The following is a 12,312-nucleotide window of genomic DNA, read 5'->3' on the forward strand; positions in this document are numbered from 1 at the left end:
ATTTTCCCTTGCTTGGAGGATCTCTTCCTAGACGGTCCCTTGGATTCTGTTTGCTTTAAAAATCTTTTCCTAATTTCACTTTCTCATGGCTTGCATAGACATTTTTCTTGCCGAAACGAGGCTTTGATGGGTGTTTGACATTAGTTTGTTTTTGTTTGATGGACGTTGCCATGATTCTCTCCCATAGCTGGGTATCAAGAAAAAAAATATTTTCAATCGAGTCTTCATTTTGCATCGTTCTGTAAACTGATGATTCTCTTCCTCGACGGTCCCTTGGATATTGACAACCAGAGAGTTGACTGTATTATCAAATTGCATAAATTCATGACAATAGCACATTACTCAAAAAACACAACACATCATAACTGATCCGGAGCATGTGATACGGTACATGTCCACGCATCTTTCCTTCCCTATAGATTCCCTATGGGACCATCCATAAACCACGTGGACAATTTTTTTTGTAAATCTATACCCCCCCCCCCCTCGTGGACAATTGCTTATACAAAAAAAATCTTTGTATGGACCGTGGACAATCGCAATCCCCCCCTCCAAGTGTTGACGTGGTTTATGGATGGTCCCTATGTTTCGATCACATAATCCTCTCTGCTGTTAATGTAATGCAGTAGACCTGGCCACTCTTTCATGAGGGAATGTACTGCACAGTAAAACAATATTATGGTAATATTATATCCGGGAAAGGTTACAACTACATCATAAAAGAGGATTCAACCTAACAAAATTTTACCTTTTGTTGTTTGTTTTGTTTCAATTTATATCTGTGTGTGTCCAATCTGTGTGGCTGTGTGTTACCAAAATTGTCACTCAGTTTTCTAAGCACTGGCTGAACCGATTTAGGCCTAACCGGTCGCATTTGATTCGCTTCAGGGTCCCATAGATTGAGTTCCAACAAAATTTTTGTTTCGATAAGTAGTACACAAGTTATGTATAAAATGTGTTTTCGTAATATCCGGATGTTATATAAATGACCATAAATCGTACCAAACATCATCATGTTATGTATCGTTGGATAGGTAATCAACAGTTATATCCACTTAAGTGATATTTATGTACTTTTCTGAAGCCGGATCTCACTTATCTGTACGAAAACTATATCTGAATCAGTCATCCGACCTATTCTTGTTTCTCGAGAATTATTGTTAGTTATTTTGGCATGGAAACATCAAATAAAATAACCTCAAAAAAGGGTTTCAGACAGATTAACATACCAACAATTTCTGTTAAAACAGTCCAATGTCTAAAATTATATCTCTTCTCGAACTTAGTCCTCTTTTTTTAAATTTTTCATAAATCCAGATCATGTCACCCACCACCTCCCCCCCTCCAAAACATAAAATTTGGGTGGCCCTCTTTTCAACCATTCTTCGACGGAGGTAAACTACGCTTCAACCGTCAGCCTTTCGAACCCATTTGCTTTCACCGCCAAAAAACTACCAACTCTTCACTGGCGGGGTTCACTTTGGGCCGCTGCCGTGTTGATGGTCGTTCCGATTGCCATTGGCCCCACAACCCTGCGCCCCGGATGGTGGTGGCTGTGGGTGGCAATGTCTGACCTTTTGACATGCGCGCGTGAATTTTATATCTTTCTCTGTTTTTCCCACTCTCTTCACTGTCTCACTCTGCCTTCTTGGGCCTTCACGAGCTCTCTCCCTCTTTCTTTCGCCATGACGACGAGCACTTTTAGTGCTTTTATTTTTATGTTCCACTTTACGCGCGAAAAACGAAAGAAAATTTCCTCCAACTTTTCCAGCGACTTTCTTCTTCTCTTTGTGTTGGTGTGTGTGTGTTGGAGCATTTCAAGGTGTAAATTTGTGTGGGTGCTGCTGGTTTACTATCGAGTTACTCCGGGGTCCTTTTTGCGTCCTATTTTCGTCATGGTGAAAGAAAAAAACGAAGTGACAGCGAGCCATCGTGGTAGTAGTAATTCCCGTTGAACGAGAAGGTGGAGCTCGGTCGACCGTAGAGTGAACTCCCCCTTGGCCTGGCCTTAGAGAGCTCACCCCCACCTGCCTCAACCCACGCCAACCGTCACGTCGGTAAATGGTGTGGGAGTGAAAATGGCATCATCCGCGCTGGAAAACGACGGGACGGCTAAACGATTCGCCCAGCGATAGGTGCCCAGGTCCAGGTGATGGAACCAGGTGAGCGCGGTTACCAACTTTGGCTTGGGACTGTTTAAAGTTCTTGATGATGGTGCTTTTAAAGGCGTTTCGCGCTTTGGGGCAGTGAAATGTTGGAAAATTGCTTCAACATGACTTGATTGCATGCACTTTTTAAAATCCAGACTGTTGAGAATTCTATTCAAGTCTCAATTAATTTCACTAAATTTTCATTTAAATATTAAACTTATCTTATTTATTCGTTCCTGTTACAGTTGGAGCAGGATTATTTAAATCTATGACAAGATTAAACAATTACAGTCAATCCAAATGTAGCTAAACCTTCAAAATTGGTTTCAAGCAAAACAGTACAACCCAATCGGACGTGACGTCAAAAACTATTTTTGTTATTAATTTTTAACTTTCAAAAATTAATATAGTTTTCTTTTTGCGCAATATCATAATGAAGCAAAACGAAAGATTTTAACCGCACACAAAATTGTAAGGGAATCAAAAAATGTTTCATAATAAGGGGTTAAAAAGGCAAGCAAGACAATGTTGATGGGTCAATGTGAATTTATCAATAAACAGTCTATACAGTTTACTTCAGTTAATGAGTTTGAGCATGTTTACAAATCAACATTGCACAGTGGTTCAGCTCGCAAAAGTAAGTGGTAAAATGATTTTCCGAAAAAATGTTTGGGAGCTTTGGTGTCTTGAGAAAAATTGTTACAAACGGAAAAGGTCAACTTTTGGTTTGGCTGAAAATTAGGGTGGTTCACGATGCGGGTGATTTTTAACTTTTCAGGAATATTCATGGGATTTTTTTTTTGTCTTCTAAAAAGTTAAATTATCTCGCAATTTACGACCAAATTTGGAGAAAGCAGCTGTGTAAATCTTCAAAAATCAGTTTTTTGAACGTAACAATTCAAGGATAAGTATAAGAGAAAAGTGATGTCCGATGCTGTAAGAAACAAATATTTTTATGTTTTGACAAGTCAATTTGGACATAAGGATCAAAAGTTACTGCAAACTGCAAATTTAAAACTTAAATATAGCATAGCATAGCATTGGTGTCTACCCGTAGCTGCTACTTCGTTATTGACCAGGACCTCCGAACATTGCTCCGTGGACCACAGATGAAAAGTAGGAACCAATCATCACCCCTTCGCAATTTTCAAAGGTCCCTATCGTGCTGATCAATACCGACGCCGGCCACGACCAGTGGTAAGACACGGGGAAGTGGATGGGAATGTTAGCCGATACTTGAGTGATGGGACCGCCAAATCGACTGCGTCTCCGACAAAGTATCACATGAGTTTTGAGGGGTTAGTAAGATGGGTATGAGGTCAGGATTCACTGTGGTAGGTGATGCGACCATGAGCAATTTGTTTATGGGTTGAAATTTTAAAAATCTTAGGCAGCCGGCTGCGGAAAGATAGCTATCTAGGGATTTAAATATAGTATTAATTCGACCGCGATTCTCCAGAAATTCTCCGTCGGCGTGCCTTCCGATCAACGGTGATGTAGGAAGGGCTTCATTCATTAAAATTATTTTATATCATAAGCCTTAAAACATATCCGTCGACGTGCCTTCCGATCCTCGATGATATGGAAAGGACTTAATCCAGCAATACGACTTGCTTGTCTCAAAAAACAAAAATCGGATCGTTTCTATCGAAAACTATATAAAGAGAACAAAAATGAAATTCATCGGCCAACGAACGCGCGAAATGAAAAAAGAAGAAGAAAAAAATCCAATCACCCCATGTACACAAATAGCGACACAAAAGAGACGGAAAAAAACACAAAAAAAACAGGACTGCACGTCCACACAGGCACCGCACTACTGATGCCATTGTTTAATTATAATGACCAATCACCCCATGCACTCGAACAGCGACACAAAAGAGACGGAAAATAGCACGAAAAAAACAGGACTGAGCGTCCACACAGGCACCGCACTACTGATGCCATTATTTAATTATAATGACCAATCACCCCATGCACTCGAACAGCGACACAAAAGAGACGGAAAATAGCACGAAAAAACAGGACTGAGCGTCCACACAGGCATCGCACTACTGATGCCATTATTTAATTTTAATGACCAATCACCCCATGCACTCGAACAGCGACACAAAAGAGACGGAAAATAGCACGAAAAAACAGGACTGAGCGTCCACACAGGCATCGCACTACTGATCACAAATTTAAAACTTAAATATCTCGAAAAACGCACGCCAAATTTGGAGGGTCTGATAACATAAAAAAAAGTTCTTAAAAGTTAGATTTTTAAAATCACCTTAATCGTAAAACGCCCTGAATTTTAACCAAACCAAAAGTTTCCCCTTTTCCATTTGCAACAAATCTTCTGCAGACACCAAAGCTCCAAACCTCACTATTTGGAAAGTCCATTTCCACTTAATTTTGCTATCTGGAATCTCGATATAGGATGAAAATAATGGTTCTTATTAAAAAACGTTACTTAATCCAACTTTAGGTGGTTGGTGCCTTCCTTACATTCATAAATATTCACATTCAGTAAAAATAGCAACATTACCCCTTCAAATCAACTTTATTACTCATTTCTTTTGATAGGGTTCCCAGACCTTCAATATTTCTGGCTCATCGGCAAGGTCTGATAAAAAACCTATCCAACGATAGTTCGCATGGAAGATTCAGACAATATTTCTATCACAATATCTGAAATCCGGCCTCCAGAAAGTGTACAAATAACACTTAAGTGCTGTTAGCTTCTGAAAGGATTGTCTCGATGTTTTAGGCTCATTTGGAAGGCCTTTCGATTACCTAACTAACGACATGTCGCATGATAACCCGGACATCATTTTTATTGAAATATCTGGGATCCGGCCTCCAAAAAGTGTATAAATAACACTTGAGTGCTAATAACTTTTGATAGTGTTGTTAGATCTTCAATGTTTTGGGCTCATTGGAAAGGTCTTTTTGATAACTTTCTGAAAATGTATAACATGATAGGTTTTCTTGCAAAAAACGCCCTTTTTACAATCTTCCGGACATACGCCAAAATCGTTTTTTTTTGCATAACTTTTAAAGCACTTAACTAAACTTAAAACGAAACTATTGGCACTACGCCCCCCGGGGCATGGCCTTCCTCTAACGTGGGATTTCTGCTCCAGCGCCTCTGACGAGACAGGAGAAACCGGGACCGACGTTTTACTTCACCATCCGATAGAAGCTCAGTGGATAAGGCGGGAACTAAACTTGCTGATTTTAAATAGAGACCCCCCAAGACGGTTCGAATGGTACTAATACGGTCAAAATCCGTTCATCCAGTCTGGAGATAATCGAGTGATAATTTTTTTGTCCACCCACCTACACACATCCACACAGACATTTGCTCAGAACATGATTCTGAGTCGATATGTATACGTGAAGGTGGGTCTACCAGGTCAAATTAATAAGTTCATTTTTCGAGTGATTTTAAAGCCTTTCCTTAGTGAGGTGAAGAAGCCAATATACTTTCGCTAATTATTTTTCAGGATCGAGTCATATAGCTTTGGACAGTTGAACAATGTTGTAGAATACTCAATAACATATGAGAATTTCACTTTTGAGAATATTTTAATGATATCAGCACCATCTGCTGATAAAATCTTAAATTTCTTCTATGTTTTCTTCATAAACTTCTCTCTTGAGTTAGTGGGTATATAAGTTGGTCAATATCGTCATACTTGGCCCAGAGGATTGAAATAGAAGCAATGTTTTTTACCTAATTATCATTTTGGATCAGCTTGTGAAGCAATATTTTTACCTAATTATCATTTTGGATAACAGAAAAAAAATCATGGTAATATTGAGCAATTCCAGCTCAAATCAGGAATTTTTCTGATACTTTTGTACCCGAACCTCTCCGATTTCAATGAAACTTTGTAGACATGTTATCCTAGGCCTATATAAGCCATTTTTGTGCATATGAAGCAAATAGTACTCGAGAATAACATTTGAGAAGGACGTAAGGTATTTAAATACTTTTGTATTCTGTAATTTAAAAATTACTGTATCTCGAAGCCGTTGCGTCGTATCAAAAAGTGGCCAAAGACAAACTTGTAGGAAATTGGACGGGCTTTCTGAAAAAATACACTGAAACAAAAATACACGCCACATCTATAAGATTTTTTGATTTTTAAGTCTAAAACTTAAATTTGAAGGTGATGTCACGATTTTTTTTCGTTCTAAATTTTTGAGCATTTTACTCACAGCATTTTGATTACGTAAATATAAAAACGATATAAATCAAAAAGCTGTCAAAGGCAAACTTATGGGAAATTGGACGAGCTTTCCGGTAAAAATATTTACGAGACTGAAAAACCAAGTCTGTCTTATAGAAAATGCCAAAAACCACCAAAAATCCCGTTTTTCAACATTTTTATTTTTAAAACCGCTGTATCTTCCCAAGGATTGGACATAGGACAATGGTCAATATGGAGACTTTTATGTAAAATTATCTGGGGAATCGATTCCCACTACCGGTTTTTAAAAATTTTGACGTTTAGACCACTTTTCAAAAAAACAGTTTTAGTAAATGATTTTTGTATTTTTTTAGGAGAGACATACCATCCTGCATTTTTCGTCAGTCTTTTGGTAACATCTTAGGGTATTTCCTAAAAAAATTTTGATCGAAAAAAAAATCGTGACATCACCTTCAAATTTTACTTTTAAACTTAAAAATTGAAAAATGACATAAAAGTGGCGTGTATTTTTGTTTCAGTGTATTTTTATCAGAAAGCCCGTCCAATTTCCTACAAGTTTGTCTTTGACCACTTTTTGATACGATGCAACGGCTTCGAGATACAGTAATTTTTAAATTGCAAAATACTAAAATATTTAAATACCTTACGCCCTTCTCAAATGTTATTCTCGAGTACTATTGGCTCCATATACACAAAAATGACTTAAATAGGCCTAGGATAACATGTCTACAAAGTTTCATTGAAATTGGAGAGGGTCGGGTACAAAATTACAGAAAAAATCCTGATTTGAGCTGGAATTGCTCTATTACATCCGGAAAGGGTGTACATCTTTAATGTCAGAAAAAATGTGTAATTTTACCGGTGAAAATGTGTAATTTTACCACTATTCTGGAATAATGTTGCACTTTCAGTCTAAATTGAGGTAAAATTACATGTACAGTACATGTAAGATTTCATTTCTTATTCTGATTTAATAATTGCAACGTGCTTTAAATACGTTTTATTACCTCAAACGCCAAAAATATTGACCAAATAAGGTCGCCAAGCCTTTCAATGGGAGATTTTCCATAAATCTGCTCCTTTCATTGTTTCGTCACCAGGGCTGATCTGTACACTGAAAAAAAAAATAAAAGTACTAAATTCCTAAATTCTAGAAAATTTGGCTCCTTTCCTTATTAAGTAATCCAAAAAAACCCGATTTCTAAATAAGGAAAAGAGGCAAAATGCCTAGAATAAAGGAATTTGGTACTTTTTTTTTATTATTTCAGTGTAGGATAGTCGAGGTTAGTCGTAAACTAACAAGTTTTTAAACAAAAATGTCGCCCTTCTTAAATAATTTGGTGCCCTCAGCATGGCCCAAGAGAATCTGTGCATTTTGCAGATTTGCAATTTGCCTATTTGTGCTGCGCCTTTATGACAAAGATATAGCGCCCTCAGGAGGCCCCAGGGCGCCCAAAATGCCATTTTTGCAAATAAAAAAAAATGCCAGAGGGAGATTACCGTCACGCAAAGAAATGGCTGTCAAAAATTCAAATTTCATCCAATTCGTTCAGTTCAAGGAGGAAATGATTCGTTTTTCAATTTGTAATAATGAGTAGTGAACATGTTGATTAGGACACATCACTTTCAAGTTAAGGCTCAATAATTGATTTAACTGAAATCACACATCTGTAGCGGAATTGATACATTACGTCTAATTCTAATTATAACCTCAAATTCTGCTACACGACATCAGCCATCGACATCCATCTTGGGCATGAGAAAACAGAAGCAGCGCTCAGTTTCAAAACCCGGCCCCAGCATCCGTCAATAGTCATGTGTGTAAATAAGGCCCATCAGCGCATCACCACCACATTCACTTGTGTGTACACATCAAATCAGACAGAAAATCGATAGCAATAAATAATAATGAAGCAGAGTCTCAAAGTCGTCATTCAACATAAAAAAGAAACAAAATCAACCATCCAAATGTGGAAAAATTTCTTGCGCAATTTGATGCGACGAAGCGCGCACAAATCGAGAAACTCTAAACTAAACAAACTGATTGACTGACGGAATGACTAGCAGCACACATACAGCGAGCAAACGGCACACATACACACGTGAAAAGTAAAAACGAATCAAATCACACACGAAAGGGCGTTTCTCTCGTTATCGCCAAGACTCACAACGACTATCAAGACGACGACGGCGACGACGAGGTATCAATCAAAGTCCGATCAGTACTAAAGTAGACAGAACGACGTTTTTTTTCATTTCACAAAGTTCTGCTGCCATACAAATAAACACAGACAGTCGCAAATGGTAGAACGAGAATTTGAATAATATCGCAGTCTCATACCCTTGGATTCGCATTGGTCGTCGATGATTAGATGGCTATTAATGGCCGCGAGTTTGGCGACAGAATGGTGAATGGCAAACACACACACACACACACAATTGAGAATGTCACTATAGTTGGGTAAACAATCCCGATCTCGCACAATTGAAGCCTTTTGTGAAGGTGATGAGAGAATGGTGCTTCAACAGGCAGGTGATGTCATTTCAAACAAAACAGACATTATTTGCACTGAATGCTAATTGGATAAAGGGAATAATAAACAATCGCATTATTTTTGAAATCATGGAATCTTATTAAAGCTTTAATCATCTAGCTCAACACTTGAAAGGCTGATATGACTGTACATGTATAAATAATAATATAATGTGGAGAATAGATCCCGAATAAGCCATCAAATTGCCATTTCTCCCAGAATGATGATGCTATTCCCAGAAATAATGATTTTTTTTATAAGTCGGTATTTTGTCAAAGTTTAAGTCACCCCTTTCCTTCAATATTAGTTTGAAAAATCATGTGCAATAGTTTAATTTAAAAAAAAAATATCTGGACATAGTTTGCCTACAAATAAGTGAGATCCGGCTTCAAAAAGGTACATAAATATCACTCAAGGTCATAACTTGAGACAGCCCGGGCAGACGGTAATAACACAATTAATAATATTTCAATAACAAATCCTGTTAAAATAACAAAAAGTGTTATTATTTTATCCTGAAGTTCAACTTCAAGAAGAAAAAATAACAATAGTTTCTGATAAAATAACAAAATTTGGTATTGAAGTGATATTATATTGAAAATGTTTAATAACACGCTAATAAGAGGAAATGTTATACATTTCAAAAACTCTCCTAATAACAAAATTTGGTATTCGTTCGTTAGAAATAAAATTACCCTAAATCGCACAAATGGAAAAGTTTCTTAGTGTCCATAACACAATCTGTTATTATTTTTTCTTTTGTTAAATATGTTTAGATCTTTGGGATAATTTTGTCTAATTTCGTCGGGGTCCTTATTTTGGCCATGAAATAGGGTCCTTAAGCTAAAATTATTCTAAAAAGTTGAAATTTTGGAAGTTGATTTTTTTAATTATTTGATATACCCCCTAAGGGACATTGCTAAAATTGACTAGAACTCTGGGATATTTTGACCAATTTCGTCGGGGTCATTATTTTGGCCATGAAATGGGGTCCTTAAGCTAAAATTATTCTAAAAAGTTGAAATTTTGGAAGTTGATTTTTTTAATTATTTGATATACCCCCTAAAGGACTTTGTTTAAAATGGTTAGAACTATGGGATAATTCTGACCATTTTCGTCATGGTCATTATGTTGGCTATGAAATGGGGTCCTTAAGCTAAAGTTATTCTGAAAAGTTGAAATTTTGAAAGTTGATTTTTTTAATTATGTGATATACCCCCTAAGGGACTTTGCTAAAATTGGCTAGAACTATGAAATAATTTTGACCAATTTCATCGGGGTCATTTATTTCACCATGAAATGGGGTTTCAAGCTAAAATTAATCCGATAAAATTAAATTTTGAGAGTTATTTTTTTTTAAATTTTGTTATATTCCCTAACGGAATTGATTTATTTATTGAAAATTTTTGAAGTGTGAATAACAAAAACTGTTATTATTTTCACAGAGCCAGGAAGTTGGAGCTGACGTTGATGTTCGAGCTGGAGTGAGACCTCGGAGACTGCATCGGATTCAGCAACTTTTACTTGGAGTCGGAATCTGTGAAGTCGGGTATTTTTGGAGAGCTGAAGTCGTCGTTGACGTCATATCCTGCATCCAGAGTCGGAGTTGTCTTCAAAGTATGGATTCAAAGTCGCTTGGAGGTACCCGACTCTGCAGCCCTGACTAGTACAGAGGAGTTATGGCAACTGCAGGTTTATTTGCAAATTGCAAATAAACCAAAACAAAAACTTTTTTTGTTATGGAGACATACCAGTTCAATAACATTTCTTGTTATTATGCTGCTCCACCTCTCCGCACAAAATAACAAATCTTGTTATTCCTTCATGATTCCTTCTGTATTATTGGTTTGTTATTGCAATAACAACATAATAATAGTTTAAGTTATTCTTCAAACAAATCTTTGTTATTGATTTTTGTTATTTTAACAACTAATCCGATCATGATTTACAATAAAATATTTCGATCTTCTCACAATATCAAAAGCTGACCTTCCCAAGTTATTTCCGTTTGCTCGGGTACCCCTTTCCTTCAATATTAGTTTGAAAAATCATGTGCAATAGTTTAATTTTAAAAAAAAAATCTGGACATAGTTTGCCTACAAATAAGTGAGATCCGGCTTCAAAAAGGTACATAAATATCACTCAAGTGGTCATAACTCGAGACAGGTTCGTCAGATTTTCAATGTTTTAGACCTATTGAAAAGGTCTTTTAATGACCTAACCAACGACATATAACCGGGTGATATTTGGTACGATTTCAGGTATTTTATCTAATATTCGGATATATGCAAAAAAAAAACATAGGTAAACATAACTTTTGAACTATATTACGGGCTTTTATCGGTAGTTTTCGGAGAAATTAAACTCACAAATTAGAAGAAAGTAATGAAACTGATAGGTGGATAGATGACTAGTGTCTTAGAAGAAGATGGAAAAGGACGGAAACTAAGTCAGCGAAAGGGCCATATGAGAAAGCGTACGTGTGTGATCAAGTCTTTTAACCTTCTAATTTGGCTGTGTACAAGTACTGAGTCGCAACCTCAGTAAGTGTACACAGACAAATCATCCCTGTGTGTCATCCAAATGACTCCAGGACGGTCAAAAGAAATGATCACACACCACCTAGATACGCTTTCGGCACGTGATTTTGAACTACTTAACGAAAGACTGGCTGCGCTACCCGAGCAGACGGAAATAACATGGGAAGGTCAGTTTTTGTGAGAAGATCGAAATATGTTATTGGGATGATCGGATTAGTTGTTAATAACAAAAATCAATAACAAAGATTTCTTCGAAGAATAACTTAAACTGTTATTATGTTGTTATTGCAATAACAAACCATTTGTAAAATTTGTATTTTTTTATCTAATCAACAATTTTTTTATTTAGACTCTTAATTGTTTGTATTGTAGCAAAGGAATGCAAAAAAAAAAAAAAAATCAGAGCGCACATTTAAGAAACCCCACTCCTACCATTTTGAAGAAGCAAACATTTTTAAATTAATGATTTACAAATCGTTGTGATTGTGCTTTTCACTTGTTTTTTTTCTGAGTAAACGATGCCATTTTGTGCAGCTTTCAATGCCTCACCTTTTGACAAATCCTGAAACTCGAATTTTATACTGGAATTTCCTTAAACGTCAAAAACGACAAAGGTAGCAAACGATAGCAAGAAAATAACGATGATTTTGAAATCATGAAAACTTCATTAACTGAAAACAATTTAAAAGGCAAATTCCTGGGTTAACAATTCAATTTTGCGTGTTTGAGTTCGTCAAAAAATATTTAGAATTTTCTTAAAAGTTGCAAAGCCTTAATGATTGAAATTGTTTTTTTTAAGTGTTTCCAATTAACCCTGAAAAGTCCTGATCTAACCTACAACTCTGCCGAAAACACCGAATTGATAATACAAAGTTCTACTACA

Source organism: Culex quinquefasciatus, chromosome 3, assembly GCF_015732765.1.
Source record: "Culex quinquefasciatus strain JHB chromosome 3, VPISU_Cqui_1.0_pri_paternal, whole genome shotgun sequence".
In the NCBI taxonomy this organism is placed as follows: Eukaryota; Metazoa; Arthropoda; class Insecta; order Diptera; family Culicidae; genus Culex; species Culex quinquefasciatus.